Genomic DNA, 19,312 nt, shown 5'->3' with positions numbered 1-19,312 from the left:
TATATGTTCTAAAATTCTTTTAAAATTATGTTTCAGTAATAATTTTTTGAAACGTTTTAAATTAAATTTGCCCTGCTTTAAAATCTAAAGTATATGTTTGTTTGATATAGTTTTCGGTAAAACACACATGATACTTAGCGAAAACAAATAAGCATTTACACTACTTCTTAAGAACTTTATGAATAATTCATTCTTTTTTTATACATTAATATAATTTCATTCATACATGAAAGCAAAGCATATCAGTCATACTGAATATTACTATTTATTTTTAATACAATACTTAAAACCAGATAAAACATTAAAACTGAAGGCGGAGACTGGGAACAATTCTAGCCTTTTATTTTTAGACTCCAGTTTCAGCTATAAACAACTTTATTCTCTGTAACAACACTGCTACGGTAGGGTTCCCAGACTTATTACAAAGCCCACATCGTCACTTAATTAAACTACCCCAAAGTGTAATCCCATAGCTGTAAAGTACCGTTGACCATTTACTTTTATTAAGCTACTACTTTCTGAGAACAGGTGATACTATCTACAAAAGTGTTTTATAACACTTTATTCTAATTCTTATGTATATAGTTTACTATTTTTTTAACTTAATTAGTTTTTATTTCGATTCGATCGTACATATTCCCTGAAAAAAAGTAAAAAAAATAAAAAGGTTTCCCTTATACATATTAGACATTTTAATTCATGTTTTGCCAAAGTGTACTGAAAGTTCCGGATTCGTACATGATAAGTTGCCCTTGGTTTCTAACGCTCGTAATAAAAGGATTGTACCAAATGACTTTTTCTAAAGAGCATATTTGTGCTAATTTGGTTATTCATCCCGATGTTTTTATGGTCATGCTTTCATAGGCATAACTTCCAAAAAAATGAAGATGTATCAAAAAGGTTTCATATTTGTGTTTATGAGAAAGAGACAGTCCAAAGATGTTTACAATATGAGCCTCTCACCATTAGAAAAGTTTAACTAAATCCATGATGATGGGTTCCAGTACGGAAGCCCCTGAGGGGTTTCAATACAAATGCCCCTGTCACAGTGTTTTTAAGATCCACTTCCATTTAAAAACACCCCAGACCAGACGCCATTATGATTTTTTACACCGCGTTAAACAGATTTTTAAAGATGAATCCATACTTTTTTATTACAGGGCATATACAAATTACACATGGCTTAGAAAATACAGATGTCATAAAAAGTATGATAACTACATGAAATATTGGTTCTAAGATAGAAACAAACTCTGGAATACGAAGATAAGTATCGTGACTTTAATATATTACATGGGGTGCCTCGCGTCAATTTAAGGTTGGATATCAAGATTCATCAGCTAATCTGCTGCACTGTTGTCGTTATCCCTGGCAGTTTACGACATTATGTTGGAAATGTGCTGTGATTTTAAAAATATCTTCAGTCAAAGTTGGTCAAGTTAGCGTTTACCACTCATTTCTAGTATTTGGTTAAAAGAACAGATAAGTAGAAAATGTATAATTTTCTCCTTGTTTATGAATCTGTATCCCATATTTGTTACTAAATCCTAGGTCACAGTAGCTTTGTTGTTGGCTTATTTGGAGAAGCTCCTAATTAAGAATGAGTCTAATTATATTAAGTATCTGCCTTTTTTAGTTGTTTGTAGCATGTATTGAGGAAACTGGTTTGTCTAATGTCCTCACCAAACATTTTATATAGGCATGGCTTCAAGTTACATAAACTTTTATTTTAATTTCATTAATGTTTTAGTTTTCTTTTTGGATGAAATTCTTTGTAGAGCTTCGTACAGTACAAGGTTTATAATTGAGTTTTCAGTTTGTCGCGTTATTTTAATGATTCCTTTAGCAATCTTAATAAATATAACATTGCTGATGTTTCGAAAGTAATATTTTAAAGGTGCCGCTGAGCTTCAGAAGTAGGCTCAACGCTTGCTCGGTCTAGTCCTAAAAATCTAGTCCTTCCATAATTGTGTGCAATTTTTCGCTTCTGGCCAGGTCCAAGCTATGTAGGAATTTATCAGTAACTTTGTTTTTGTGGACTGTTTTTCTTTGCGATGGCTAGTATAATACCCAGAAGTAGTTATAGCTATTGTGTGCATCAGTTTAATGGGATAGTACAACTCTTCAGCAAATTACCCCATTTATCTTTGACGAAGTTCCATCTAGAATTATTATCACGTCTAGAATCTTTGTACCTAATTGCAGTATAACTGGCCTTGGAGAACGTCCGGAAGAGTTTATTTACTACTGGGTAGAGGTAAGTTGTTGGCGTTATTAGAGGAAAAAACTTAGGTAAAAGTAATAATCTCTTTCCCATCATGCCAATTGGAAGATGGCGCATGGTTTTGCATCCTATACCAAATATATATATATATAGTCCCGAGTTAGCGAAACTAGACTTCACCGGAAGTCTCCTCAACCGCAACAGGAGGTACAAAGGTCTCGGAAGCGCGCCCCTCCCAAACTCGGAGCAAAGTATAAAAAAAAAAAAAACAACAACATGCCACTAGTGGGAAGAGAGACAGAGAAAAAATCTCCAGTACATAATATATTTAATTAGGTGGCAAACATTTTCACATAAAATACAATTAACTGCAGCACCACGGTGCACCAACTTACAAACTAAATAACAAAAATAAATAGAATTTCAGTATTGACAATAACATAATAAATATAAATTTGACATATAAATAACATAGTTTCAGGTACGGCATGTAGTAAATATAAAATTTTGAACTGGTAATATTTATGAACTGAGGGGAGGGAAAAGATTGTAGAATTTCTAGGCCCACTATTTTTAAAAAGTAATTTTGTTTCAAGTTTGTAGCAAAAAAAAAAAAAAATTTAAAGCCGATTTTTGAAGGAGGCGGGGGCTTAGTTGCCTCCACAAATCCGAATTAAAGATGAAATCCTCCCCTACAGATCATGTCACTAAACTAAATAAATACTAGTTTACTTAACACTGGCCCTCCTCCAGATATAATATCTGGCAGCGCTCCATAAAACCCAATCCTTTCAAGTCCGGTCAAAAGAAGAAGAAAAAAACATTTTAGCTCCAACCTTGTTTAAGATGAATTGAAGCCCAGACAGTCCAGTTGGATGACGGTACAGTAGCGCTGGCAGGGCGCGGGCATTCAATTTTAGTTTACCAGTGCTGTTTCCATTGGGCAGACTCGCCGCACCAGTCATGTCGACGGCACTCACGGGGACACTATTGAATCCCAACATAACCAGTAGATATTCAGAAGAGTTTTACTATAACCCGAGAAATAATGAAAACTTAATTATGTTTGGCACAAAGTAAATATAAAATATCCAAATTTAACAATTAAAAATAACCATCTGTAGATAACAGTACCTTTTAAGTATCGAAAAAACTGTTTCCCGAAAATAACTCAAGATACCAAGTATTATAAGATACACTACTTGGTGGCAATATTAAATACTACATAAAAAGTTTTTTTTTCAAATATTTAAGCATTTACTTATAGGCTAGAACAGCCATACTAAATTATTCAGCTTGGTAACATTTACTTGTAAAAATAATTCACGGTATTTTGTTCATTCTGTAATATTAATTGTAATGTATATTATGTAATTTACAAATAATAACAGTACATTATTTCTCAAATAACAATAATTTAATTATAATACAAAACTAAGCCGTTCACGCTACTATAAAGCAAATAATTAATTAAACAATAAAATAGAAATCATGAATGTTTCCACCCAATTTTTGCACGCAACACAAAACACGCAGAAACAAAATTTGCAAAGTCTGTACCGTCTCGCTTACACTAAATAAAGACAAAGTGATTATTAAATAAATAATTTCCGTTCGCCGAACGAATCAATTAGAAAGCACTAGCGCAAAATATAATAAATTAACTGGCATAGGTAAATAATTAACAATTTAGAAAGTTACGAAATGACAGGATAGAACACTTTGCGACAAGAAAACATACACAAGGAAAACAAATTACAAAATAATAAATAAACTACTTTTAACTGATGAACGAAAATATATGTCTGCGTGGGAGAGAAAAACCACCAACTAAGTTAAAAGAGAGAATAAGCAAAAAACAATTACCTGCCGAAAGTCGGAGAACTAGCCAGCCATGGGCATCAGGACGAGCAGTTAACAGTCAGAGATACACGTCGCCTCTGCCGAACGTGTCCGACCGCTCCGATCAGTAGCCGCTGCTGGTAATCAGCTGGTCGGTAATCAGTCAAGGTCAACCAGTGCCCGAGGTGGGAAAAATAATAGACAAAATTATCCAAACTGAGCCCCGGCTCAATTTATATCAATATATACATATATATGTTTTATATATATATATATATATATATATATATATACATTAAATTGTATAAATTGCAATTGCCTTATTTAATTTCAATAAACATTGAATCGCAAAAAGTACTTGCTCCGCCGGGAGTCGAACCCGGATCTCTCACTTGCCGGGTGAATGTGCTACCATTACACCACAGAGCACTTACTTTTTCCGATTCAATTATTTTGTATTAGGCCGTATCTGTCACATATGCGTTTAAATAAGCAAACTAACATATGATCGGAAGACCAAATACCTGTCAAACGACTTTTATTTACAAGAGACAGACAAAAGTTAATTGTAACTCCTCAAGCAATAAGATTTAATAACGATTAGCTAGTTAAACAGTTACACTGCTTTGTTGCCTTTACATAAAATTTTGGTAATGTCTGAAAGATTATTTTTATATTTAGTGTGGACATAATAATAAAAAAGGATGTGGAATCGTGTTACATTATAGTAGGTCTTAACTTACCGTATATACTCTAAAGATTTTTTAACCAGTCAGTGATTCTGTGATTTTAAAATTACCTAATTTACAATCATGGAGATTGGAATTACTTTGTTTATAAGCTAACAAGGCCGATGCTATAATCAATTATCATGTACGTTTTCCATTTCATATTGCGTGGAAGCATTGTTTACACAATTTCATTCTTGAAATATTTAAACATCAGACTAAAGAACTATTTTCAGTCAAGAGAAACCAAACATAAATTTCAAATAATAAGCAGAAAAACCATAACTGGCAGTTTAAGCTTAAAATCTCTTGATGGAATATAAATTTTCAAAGGAACAAACACTGCAATAATTTAAATGTGGAAACTATATATCGTGAGGTAGACCTTGTATGTTATTATTATGAATAAATTCCATAATTTAACCCGTATTACAATGAGGGAAAGATTACATACTACTCTATTGCTCTATTTGTCTTATTAGAAATGCAAGATTTTTAGTACTGAACGGTAAAGTCAGACCAACATATTGTATTTCTTCCCTCAATTAATCCCGTCTGAAACATATGTGAAGTATATGTGAAGTTAGATCGCAAACTCTTTAGGGATCGCATCAAATTAGCTGCAGAGTTTTAGTTGTTGAATAATACTGAATAAGAAGTTCAATAGCAGCTTTGTATAGGACTTTCAGACAATGACACATTTACATGTAGTAATTCAGTTTTGACAAGAACCGTTGCTCCATATTCATTCACACGGATGATAAACGGGACAGGTGAAATGAGTTATGAGTTTTAATATCAAACTTGTGACAATTCCAGTGATTTGTCTTGTATAACAGATTTGTGTTAAACTTGCAATCGAATATATTATAGTCTAGGAGCCGAAAACCAATTTACCCCGTATAAGCACGCAACCTGGTTTTCCTTTAAATGGATGCATGAATATTTTCTAATACATAAATTGATTGTCAGCCATATAGATTTGGCGGAGGTCAAAATAGAAGGGTATCGAAAGGGTTATTAATATGAAACGATCGTGTTTGTCATATTATATTTATTTATGTTTATACACTTAAAACTTATTGCCTATAAGTAATAGTTATGTGAGTTAGATAACTTGATAAATTACCACTTTCAGGATCTGTACATTGTTAGCTTACGCAGAATTAACATTTATTTACATATAATGGTTGTTTTATGTAGCAATCTAAAACAATAATCCAAGATATTCGGTATGGGTAGCTTGATTTAAATCTGTCTAAAATCACCCAATTAAATTTATTTACCAAAATATCCTAGCCATAATCATCCAGTCGAATAACATAAAATATACACTTTCTTATACAGATATGAAATCAAAGTCTTCTCTAAATATATAAACAACTAATATTCGAGGCAACTTGGATTTTTTAGTTCAAGTAGTAGTATTCTAATACCGTATCATCACAAGCACTTTACTATGTTGGATTTGTTTATATGCTCATGCACTTTTTGTCTAAATCAGAGAACACAATCTAGGTTCTTGTCTCCGAAATTAATGATCTACCTTTTTTAACAGGAATATTTAACGTTTAACAATTGAATAATATTTTAATAGAGCAGCACGAATAATAGTAAAGTTGTGGGTGGTGCATCTGAATCCTCCTTCCCACACCATGGAAAGGAAGAACGCACATACACACCTTCACCACACGCACACCATCATGGTGTGTACGTGTATGAAAATTACGATCCGTCTCACAATGTTCTGCACTAAATAAAAGTTATCAGTAGTTACCTTGAAAAAACATACACACATTTATTTTTATCCATCTGAATTGTAGTCGACATGCAAATACAGCTGACGGAATTTGGTCAGGCCGTGAGAAACAGCTGATAGTCAGGACCGCTAATTTTATTCACTACATTGAGAACACCAACCAATACTAATAACTTTTTATTTTTATAAGGTCTTTAGATAGCAAGGCTGTCTTCATCAGACACATCGCAAAAATTTAATGACAAATCACTTTTGTGATGTGCTTGATGAACATAGCCTTGCTATCGAAAAGCCTCACAAATATAAAATGTTATTAGTATTGGTTGGTGTTCTCAATGTAGTGGATAAATTAAGAATAGCAAATACTAGCTCTATCTTCAAGCACCGCTAAGCCTTGCCTTGAATGTCATCGAACAGTTTTCGTGTGGATTAGACTAATAATTTTATAGGCTAAAGACTAACCACCGTGCCGTGTGCTGCATATAAACTTCCCAGAAACTTGAAATAAATTTGGTTACATCCTCCCCTTTGTACAAGGATAGCTCATTGATTTTTATGCCAAGAGAACAATTTTAATTTAAAATTAAAAGTTTTACTTTGGCCTGGTAGATATCATTACGGTAGAAATATCGCATAATAAGTAATATTGTAAATAGGATACAAACAGGATATATGACGTGGTAAAACATGTCATGAAATAAATTTGTTGGATTCGTCAGTAGAGAATTTGTTTATGTTATGTTAGTTATTTCCATACTCTATTGTATCGGTCTATTTAATAGCGTTTTTATTTACTTTAATTTGAAGGTTCTTAGGTTCCTTTGCTTCCACGCAGTTGCTACTGATAGTAAACGTTCCCCTATGTTGTCTGAAATCACGGTAGTTAATTGTCCAGACACAATATATTTTATATGTAACTGGTGCCGGTAACTCTACATGTATTTTTTAAAAGTCATTATGCTACTTAGTATAAGCGATTAAAATGTGTATGATGGACTCCTATGAAGTTTTTTAAACGTACGTGGACGTACCCTAGGTACATATTACTATATATAATACGTGGTAAAGAGGACTAGAGTTTAATTTAATATCAACTTAACTCTTATATCATGTTTTAGATGAGTGGGAGAATTTCTAGTTCGATTTAGTTATATTCCCGTCGGTAAAGCTGATCCAGCCGTGTTACCTGAGCAAAATAAAAAAAAAAAATAAAAAATAAAAAAAAAATACACAGGATTCGGAAACTTAATTCGTTTAAAAAGAGTTTGCTCTTAGCTCTTGTCAAATTCTTCCGGACTAAGATATTTTCAGTGCCATAGTAGATTTTGCCTTATTGTCTCGACACAGGAAAAATATATGCATACTTTGGGCTAAGAAACCTAGTTCGCTTAAAAACTGTTAACTTCCAGGCGTTTCAATTTACTTAAGGTACCATATTTGTCTTATTTGCCTGATTGTCCCGATAAAAATCTATGTACGTATGTAGATCTTGAAAGTCTATATAATGTAGCCTGGAAGAATGGATCGACGAGCTTGTTATTGGTCATTTCAACGTTTTCCCTTGCCATTGTACAAGTTCCATATCACAATGGCATGGAAGCCCACCAGTTTTGTGAATGTTTTCACAGCTTTATTCATTAAGGTATTAAGGTAATTTAATATTATTTCAACTATTATAAAATTAGTACACAATGCATGACGGGTTTTAATACTTTACTGGTGCATTCTGGAGTAAAAGTTCGATATTAACGTCATTGCGATCCGCAGTACTGTATATTTTATATTTTATACAATATGCAATTTAACAGATGTTTCAGCTAATTTGCCTCGGTTGAAAGTGTCAACAGAGTTTTTACTTTGACTTAAGTTCGTATTATAAAAATAAATATTGCCATCAATATTCCAAAATATTGTAAGTAACTTTCTAAATTTATCTTCAAATAAACCTTCCTCGTATGTCAATGAATATTATACAAAGAGAATATAGTAGACTACTTTTCCTATATTCCTAAATTAACGCAGCGAGTATGTTACCTTATTCACTTCATTAAAGAAGATGGATCTTTTATAAAGAGTTTACATATACAAGTACAAGTACAAGTTTGTGTTACATATATATAGTAGAGAAGAGGAATATCGATAACCATGTAGATGTGACATAAAAATGAAGACATGTTTTACCTCCTAAGAGCGTCATAAAATATTAAAAATTAAATATTTTTATGTACAAAGACATCGTGTATTTAAAAGATAAATGTGTAAGAACAATGAAAGCATTAATATTTTGGCTATAATTTAGATTAGAATTTAGATGTAAATTTCAGATTTAAAAAATTAAAATTTACCCTTCTGCACTGAGGCAAGTAAATTTATCGAAACATCTCCAGACAATACATTTCATCTAGATAGTTAATTATAAAGAAATAGTTACAGCAATCTCACAGTTAAGCCTCCAGGAATAGCTAAGGCTATCCCATGGGTTACCTTATAGCTAATTGCTTCCAATCCCTTTGCACTGCTGGATGAACGCTGTAATAACTTTGCTACCCATCACATATGAGACACCCTGTGCTGATTAGATCTGTATGTGTTGGATTTCACATCTGAAGGACAGAAACATTGTAAATATTTCTTTCAGTCATTACGGGAAGAAATATTTGTGTAATTAGCTGTGTGTCAATATACCTAAACAATTACTTAAATTTTTGTGATCATTCATGAAAGAATTAACTTATTAATCGATAGCAAAAGCACAACCCCTTAATGAAAATATATCCATCAGTAACCCTTCTATCACGATAATAAATTATAAAAGTAAAAGTTGCTCGTATTGAGTAAGTATTTTTTCCGTGGGTTATTACATATGTATGTAATAAATAATATGAACTAAAAAAATACAAATTTACATCTTTAAGTTAAAATTTGTTGAGTACTCTATACGTGCAAGGTACCGTGTAAAGAACCTACTCTGTATATTTTTTATATTAAATCGTTTTGACTACTAGATGATCCCATATAACGCTTTTTATATCGAAAAGGTCCTGATAGGGTAGAGGATTCCAGCCCGTAGAACATTTCTTCTTGGATCTTGCAGCCCCTAGAAGCTCCCAGGCTATTAGTTTTGCGTTACTGATAGTACTTATCTCAGCTTTTTAGATCGCTCAAGAATAATAACTTTCTGGCTTTAGTAGGTCCTGAAATCTGTCATCTGAAAAACATTACACACCTAAATTAACCCAGCACAGTATGTCCATATACAATTTGATTAAAAATCGAAGCTTCCGGTTGGTTATTTGTCTCATCTGTATATGATTTTCTCCTCTGGTAGATCTTAAACTCTGGGAACTTCGGGAAACCTTTATATCTAGATTTAGATCCAAATCATGGATATAGGGATTGTAAATTTAGTAGTACACTAAACCTCCTCTCTTGGGGTTGCTATAATATTAAATCGTCCCTTTATATATTTTACCAATGTTTTTTTCTTATCAATACATTTAAAAAGCTGGAAAGTACCGATAAATGCATTTGAAACTATTATTAGAAGCACAACTTAAACTTTTTAGTCATATGTAATATCCATATTATAAAATATGTTTTTCATAAAATGGCCTATCAGCTTACCCCAAATATTACATATTTATGGCAGAAATATAGAGAACGTTTTCCTAAGGCTTGCTCCTTATGCCTCCAGAAGCCCTAAAGCCTAAAGGTTAAAGCCCTTTCTCAAGAAAATAAGTGTCGCTATTGATTTACATGTTAATATCCAACAGAGTTGGGTGAGAAAAACCATCTCAGATAGTCGAGGGTTATATAAAAAATGGAATATATAGTGGAATAGTTTTCGGAAAGGTATGGACTTGCTTTGTAGGGGAGAAGAAAATGTTTTATGATGAATGAATGTATTTTAGGAAGCGCTACACATTTCGAAGGTTTGGAACACTTCAGAAAATTGCTTATATGTTAATTATAAGAAAATATTTACCTAAATAAAAATGCCGCCTTAAATAACATGTCTTTATTGTGAAAAACACACTCAATACGTAATAACTTATTAACAAAAGTAATAAGATTTCAAACTCAGCATACATTAAATTTATATTCGAATGATAGAGATAAGTGTATTTTCATTTTTTTATGATTTGAGAAATATATTTTAAAAGGGAACAATTATATCACCAGGATCATTAGTTTTAAAACTAAAAATTACTGCTTAAAACTGTTAACCAACACCTCCAGAGGGAAAACATAGAAGTAATGTAATGGCATTGGTGTTGCAATCAATTTTTGTGTGAAGTAAATGTATTTAAATAAAAAATGTATAGAATATTTATATAATTTCCATAAATCAAACATGCGAAAAATTAATAGGTGTTCTCCCACCAAGGGATTTACCAAAATGGTAAATCACTTAATTTGGTGAAGAGGACCAACAAATTCCGCCTAAAAAACTTTGAATTTTTTACTGTTGTATATAATTTATAGCTTCAAGCAGTGAAATAATTTTTTCGTTGATGACAAAGAAATAGTTTCTTTTTATTTAGTTTAATTCGTCAAAATGCATGTATTTTTTATATTTTTTCATAGGAAATAAAAATACCTTATAAATAAAAATTATATGTGTCTTAACAAATAAAAAGAGTAGAGATGCATATTTAGTTATAAATTAAATGTGCTAATTTTCTATTTATAAATAAATTCATATGCATTTTAGTATAAATGTGCTGTCAAATAGTTGAACCCAAACTCACACTCCCTGAAGGTGCATGGACAGAATGTTATTCCATTGCTGCCAATCTAACGGACAATGATTTCCCTTGGCGGCATTATCCATCTTGTTTAACACACCCCAGCATTATAAAGTTGACACTATTTCTTTTGTTTAACGTCGTCTTGCAGTAGATTTTAGATCGTAAAAACAAAGCTAAGTCATTGACTTTGTTCGTTACGAACTTGTAGCATGTATATTTATAATTTTTAATAAGCCTATAAAACTATTAAAGTAAATTACACATAATTATTTTTTTTTGGTTCTTGAACATGTATACACACGCACTCTTATTAAATTTAATATCAATCGTTTTCGTATTAGTCATTAAAATTAATAATGCATTTAATTGGTTTAGAGTGTTATTGCTACTTAAAATAGTATTTTTAGCAAAAAGTTTAAAATCTTTTAGTAAGAAGGAATTTTTACTTTTTAAGCATTAAGATTCCGGAGCTTTGAGGGTACGGGAGATGGAAGAGGTCAGTTAATTATTTGTAAGTTTTACATATTTCTATCTTCATGGGTAAACATTATTAATAAATTATATGATAAACCAAGGTATCGGTTAATAATATTTTTCATAACGGTGTAAATATTCATTGCAAGAGAAATACTTATTAAAGGAACATTGAAAACGCTTGCTGATATTTGTCATCTTTGAAAATATAGCAAACAGTTACTAAAGCGAGCACCTGTATAAGTTAAAACTTCTTTGGAACAATATTACTTTGTATTTAGATATGGTAACGTTTAAACTTTGGTAGGAAATAAAACGTCAGATTAGTATTTTAAACTATATGTTCTCTACAGTCTTATTAGGTGAACACAGGCAAAAGTGGTTCAACATTCTTATTCTTATTACTGAACCATTACGTTGTCACTCGGGTACATTTCAAGTCCTACGCATAAGACAATGTGGTCCAAAATTTTCAAAATAACTAAAACCCAGAATTTCCCAGAATATTCTAGTTAAATTATATATGTTACTTAATTTTATTTATTTTCTTTGTGACCTTTTTGTACTGAAATCACTACAGGTAAACAATGATAAGCACAAGTATTGAAGACCGGTAAGTAAATCTATTGATATTTCACAGATCATCGCGGAACTGTAATGGCCGCTGATATAGAACTTTCATAAACTTAAGATAACGGGAAATGTCCCGGCCACAATATTGTTACACAGAGTGAGCTGGAACAGCGCCAACTTGTATCAAAGCGTCTGGCTAAACCGTAATAATCATAATAGTGGTCCCCATTTAATAATTAATCTTTGTATTTCTTCATCCTGTTTGGGCTGCAGTTTATCCTGACAAACAAAAACTCATAACAGGCAAATAATAATTTATTAAACTTAGAATCATTAATAATTAATGAAATAATATTAAATTAAAAATCGAACTAATGAACAGGAAACAAATTTCTGAAATAGCTACCAGATAATTCCTTTATATATTGAAATGAATTATTACATTGGAAATTATCAACAAGAAAATACGAAAATGGCAGGAGTGTGTGTCAAGAACTTAATTTTAATGTATGATATAAATAGTAAAATATACATGATCATTCACTGGTTCCATGGCACAAGAGAATGTTGCTTCTCAATCATTCGTGTGTCTGTGCATTGAAATATATAAAACAGGTGGTTTTGTTAAACATATAGTATAAAATCTTTGGATACATCTACGCGGTTTCGTGAAATTAATACATGTTTCATGCAGGTCATAATCAAGAAATTAAGTCTTCTATCATAATGAGACAAATCCATAGTTGAAAAGAACTCAATCACAGTTATAAAGGAAACGGCTATTTATCAATACAAAATCAGTGTATGTGTTCAATCCGAATAAATACAGTTACATTTATTTTATAGGTTCATTTCCCCGTCTTTTTAAATAAAAAAGACATGATGATCCTAGGATCTTTCAATTAGAAAATGATTCCGGAACATACAGTTCTTGTTCTACAGTTCTAATTTAAAGAGAAATTGTCATAACCAGGATTAGAACCTACGGCATATCTAACTATGATTCAAAGTCCACTTTGACGCCTTAGGTCATTGATAATACAATGAACAAATCAATTATTATCTCGTTTATATAGTGTCCTGTAGTTAGTGTTATGAATAAAAGAAATAATAACTTTTGCGTTTAAATAAACGATTCCTATTTCATGTAATATTTAATATCATCTGTTATAATATTTAACTTCAAACGGTAAATAAGATATTAGTTGAGGTAGAAATATATTTCACATTGACATATTCCTCACCGTCGGTGGCGATTACCTATTGTATGCCACATATGGCGCCAATAAGGAGTAAAAAGTCCGTTTTAAAACTAATATTTCGATAAATTCATTATTCATAGCTCACATTTCCTAAATAATTCTTGGATTTTTATATTTTATCCAAAGTATGATAAACAATAATGCATAATCTAGAATAGGTATTTAGTGATTTTGAAATCAGGCCCAGAGAATGACAACATTCACAAAGAACTGTTGAAACAGTCTAAAATACTGGTATCCAGAATTACATTTAAACATAAGATTACTGTAAGAATAATGTAAATTGAGAAATACGAAAGATATGGGACAGTTAAACTGGTAAAAGCAACTGAATTTGTTTGCGACTAACATTACATTGTCTGATATGTATTTATTATAAGAAAAATTGATGTAGAAAACTAGACATACTTTCCATCATAAGAATTAACCCAATGAAGAATAGTAAACTATTGGTTAATCGAATAGAGCCGTTTTGATATATTTAATGGAATAAAACGTATCTTTATATATAAATAGATTAGAAACCAGGCCAATATTTTATATGGAACATACGCAAATCCAGCATAATACCTTAATTATTATAATTATTAATAGAGAGTGCGTAATTATTAATAAAAAGTTAAAAGCTCTCGATTCCAGTTATGTAAGACGTTTTACCAAGGGATCTATTTCAATAAAACGTACCTGAATGTATGAACTCTTAATTTTAACCAAATCATTATTTCGTAATCTCTTGTATGTCTTTCTGCGAATATTCATAAGAGAAAATATGTGTACTTCTTTGCTCTCAGCTATAAACTTAGAGGTAGCGCTATAAATCGAACGAAGTTAACCAAGGTCAGGTCATGTAATAATGAGAATAAATTATTTGGTTGGGATTAAAAAAATAATTTCTACAGACAAAGTAGTTCTCTTCTAGGAAAATGAGAATTTTACTGGGGCATTTACTTAGGACAAAGAAAGATTTAGGTCTAAACTGATGGCCGTTTATCCATGGGGGCTAAATTGTCGGTAGATTTAGGGGTTTGAGAGCGTTGACAAAAAAAGAGGAAGAGAAAAAAAGTAGGAGAGAGAGCATGCAGAAAAGATAATAGACCTTTAGGTTGGTTCTATATTATTCATGAAAACGTTTATAAAATAACCTAAAGAATGTCTCCTATTACCAACGAAGTGTAGTGTACGATAAGGTACTCGGTTTTTTGTATCAAAATCGGTAAACGATATTACTTAATCATAACCATCGATATTACCAATCGATATTGATTAATTATCTGAACAATTAACTTTCTCTATATCAACAGCTGTAAACAATTTAAAATAATACACGTAATAGTATTATTAATATTAGGCCTATATATATATATATATATATATATATATATATATATATATATATATATATATATATGATTACGTGTGTATAATTATAAACAATTCAATAATTATTGAATAAACCATATGAATTGTGGTTCATAATTATTTATGAGTTTTCTATATTCCTATATAATCATATTTAGTTTAAAACACATGATAGTTATTTAGGACTATAGATACTTTTATATCAAATTAATAGTCTAGGATTCGAGATGCGAATATTAAGTATCGATGGTTATATTCTTCGATATAATCATGCCTACCGCCAACGAACACTAAAGGGAAGTATTCTCAAAAGTACGGATGTGAAGGAACACGGCAGACAAAAGTTTCTGTTTCTGATGATTGGAATGGCGTAGAAGAAATATTGTGTCCTTTGGAAAATTGGAGTGACTCAGGACTCGGATATTGAGAAATGCAGGAACTAAGTGAATAAGGCTTTTGTGGAAAACTAATCAATACAATACAATACGATTTGAGTCCTTATGTAAAATAAAGTAATCATCATAATACATTATTGTGTGCTCGAAGTTAAAGTAAAGCATCGTTTTTTATAGTAGATATAAAAATGGGATAGAATGACCAGAATCTTGTCTGTGTCCTTGAACTTTTATCTTATCAGTACTGTCCATCTTGTACTGTACCTTATTCTATGCGTTAAGATCCAATCGCAGGCCTGTGACGCGAAGAGAACGATCTCTGAAAATGGTTAAGAATATTTCAGCATCAATCAGTTATAAATTATAGCCCTTCATACTTCCACATATAATATCATGTTATGACGTTAATAAATCTACGATACTGTAATCTATTTGGTTGTTGGAGTTTGGAGATTGATGATATTGAGACTGAGAGGTTGATTAAACCTGTCGATTCTTTATTTACGAGAACATATCGTTAGCATACGAAGATTTTTAGATTGCTATAAGCGTAACTAGAAACAAACGGAATACTAGATTGGAGAAAATAAACATATAATGTGCTATTATATCCACAAGACTTTCATGTGCCTTCTCAAGTTTTTGGTGGGTTATCTGACACATTCATTCAAAATCTGCAGCTTTTTAAGTAAAAATATACCTTCTGAAAGTCTCGTAACTGATTTAAAAAATACCTTATAACCATAAAACTAGAAAAAAATTAGTTCCGCCTGTTATTCTGCCTGTCTGTCTCTCAGACTGCACTACATCTAAAAATATAACTTATCGATTTTTGCATCAAGCTAATTTCTATATAGGCAAAACAGATAGTTGTATGATAATAGACTACACTCCAGAAAATTGTGTTGATTTTTATCGTATATTTCTATATTAGTGTTAGGGGTAACCGTGATTGCAATGAAAAAAAAACAGAAGAATGAATAAATTTGTAAAGAAACTCAATGTACAATCACATGATATTTTAACATATGAATTTTATTTAAATAGTAAAAAAAAAATTAAGTAGGAAAATAGTAAGAGGAAAGTCAATGTTAAAAGTAGGTGACACGATTTGATTTCAGCGCATTCTTACGTGTAGTAAGCCTTCCTAACTCATCTGGCACATTTGTTATTAAACGCTTCTTTGAAACCTAACTTCATGAAAATTTTAATATATTATGTGACAATATATCTTGAGAAATATTTCAATCCTAGAATGAAAAATCAGTTTTATGATTCATATTTTGTTTATAATTTTATTTCCTGTTTGATTATCTCCCTTTGTCTATTAGCTAGCAGGATATATTAAGAATGGTATAAGCTAAAAATGTGAAATGTTTGTATGAAACCTCAACGGAGCTTATTACTTGACACTTGTGTGTTAAAATTTTACCTTTTTGTTATACCTAGACAACATGTTTAAGCTCAATCTTAGAGACAACTTTACTTTCTGAAATGAACAAATATCACTCAGAGAGATCCAGCACTACATGAAGATATCGGAAAGAATCACTTATTTCACGTTCACGTAAAACAAGAAGTTGAAGGAACTTCACATTGCATAATTATATGGGAAGTTTTGTTCCTGCCCCGGAGAAATAGGATGTATAGGATGGGCAAGGTTATGGGTAGTTCTTCTCTCTTATGTAACATGCAGTATATTGATTACTGTATTCCGGTAGTATCACAAGGGAAGAAGGGGAGTCTAGCTTAGCTCTAGCCACACCCATTCAGCGGACAGATGATTCTTAAATTTAAGGTTAAAATAAAGAAAAGCGCAAAAATAAAAACAAATACTCATATAAATGTTGTGTAAATATCTCAAAACAACATCCAAAGTGAGGTAAAAGACAATCGGTAACAATAAATTGTTTAGGCTATATCGCAAAACATGAGTCTCTCACCTCTCAGGTGCCATTTCATGATTTCTCCTCAAGGAGGTCCATAAAATAATCTAGAATCCAAGATTAAACACACTACAATAACCTTATTAAATTTTGAAAACTAGGAACTAAAACAGATAAAACTGCAATTTTGCACTTAGGACGTGTAGGGCACGTCAAAAGTATGAGTTACATGGGAGAAACCATAAAATGAATCACAATACTTCTCAATCATTACCATCATTACAAAACAGACATAGCTGACAGACAACACCATTACCCAATGTCAAATTGTAAGTTTGGGTGGCTTAGTACTAACACGTATTCACTTCACAACTCACGATTGTTCTTAAATCTAAATTCCACTCTAATAAAAGTTTGTCTCCAAGTCTTTTTTATTTCTAAAATACTGGAGTGAAAGTTTAAAAACTGCTCTTCTTGACAACAAATGACAGTTCATAATACGCACTGTGTTTAGGAACTATAGCGTATCGATAAATATAATATTGACAACCTACACAATAGTTAAATATAAAAAACGGTATGTAATCCAAGGGCCGCTACTACCAAATATTAAACGAACAGATCTCAATTCATCAGATATGAACTGTCACCATAAAGCTGCTTAGCCGTATATGAATGGGCCACTGACTTAACGACTGTCAGCATTACCACTCCTGAGTATTATACCCAATTCTTATTTGAATATGCAGCTGACAGTGCAACAGATTATCAATAAATCAATCAAACTTCTTAAAGTATATAATAATAGATGTTTGCACTCATTCTATATCACTTATTGAAAGCTTTTTATAAGTTTCTAGTGAATCTCAACTACTGACTGCTAAGAATTATCAGTTTATACATTTATCAAAAGAAATCAAAATCCATCTAATAATACGAAATTGAACTTCATACAACAGTACTTACGAGACAATTAAAAATATATTACTAACTCCACATTTTTCAACATTAACCAAATAATAATTTCCAAAACGGGCCCTTGTGACATATGGTACTAATTTAGGCTCCTTTTTACAATTATACTGATTCATGTGAATAAAGATATCATACAGCAGGCCTAAAAGTTTAAGTGAAAAACGTAAAAATTAGGTCCGTTGGGAAATTAAAAGGTTGACATAGAGCGAGAACAGAGTAAACTCTCAACCATGTTTATGAAACCAAAGTAATGGCTTGTAAAACTTTAGATTACAAATGTTAAACTTTAAAACATAACATTTGTAAATTATAACAGTTTTCTATCAAATCAATAACTGTAAAATGAAACCAAACTAGCTGCAGTATATTAGCAGATTCTAAAGTGTGGTAAGACCAGTTGCAAAACAAATTTCATGGAGACAAAATATATACCGAATGCGAAGAATGTGTGAACGGAAAGAAATTGTAAACTGCTATGAATGACAACAATACTGTATAAGGTGGATATGGGTAAAGTAGTTAAAAATATTACCAAAAAGGAACAGGATGTGTAAAATACTGAGAGAAAGTACGTGCTTGAAGCTAAGTTAAGACACTTAAGGGTAATATAGTGGAGAAGCAACAAGTGCAATGCTGGGAAACGGATATACGGAATATTAATTGAGCGTGGCATGAAGCAAAACCAAATGAACAGGTCAAATTAATTGTATAATTATATATATATATATATATAATAGTGATCCCTCTAGACCTATCATCAGCAGTATACATTCAGCATCTACATAGTGTGCATACTACACATAAACGATTTGTTTTAAGTCGTAAATGAAATAAATTATTTTGACTTAACATTACTAAGAATGTCCCAGTCTTGCCAACAGAACCTTTGTAGTGGATACGATGTACAGTTGTGTAAAGCGCCATCCCCTCATCTTTCGTATTCGTTGGTGTCATAAGATTAAGTTTGAAGAAGCACTAAATTTATATGAACAGTTTAGCGATATATTATACAATGAAAAAAAAGGTTTTCATGGTAACAAACTGAAACAATTAAGTTTTTATGACACAATATTAGCACCGTTTA

Source organism: Homalodisca vitripennis, chromosome 8 (genome assembly GCF_021130785.1).
Source record: "Homalodisca vitripennis isolate AUS2020 chromosome 8, UT_GWSS_2.1, whole genome shotgun sequence".
In the NCBI taxonomy this organism is placed as follows: Eukaryota; Metazoa; Arthropoda; class Insecta; order Hemiptera; family Cicadellidae; genus Homalodisca; species Homalodisca vitripennis.
Note: the sequence above shows the minus strand (reverse complement) of the source record.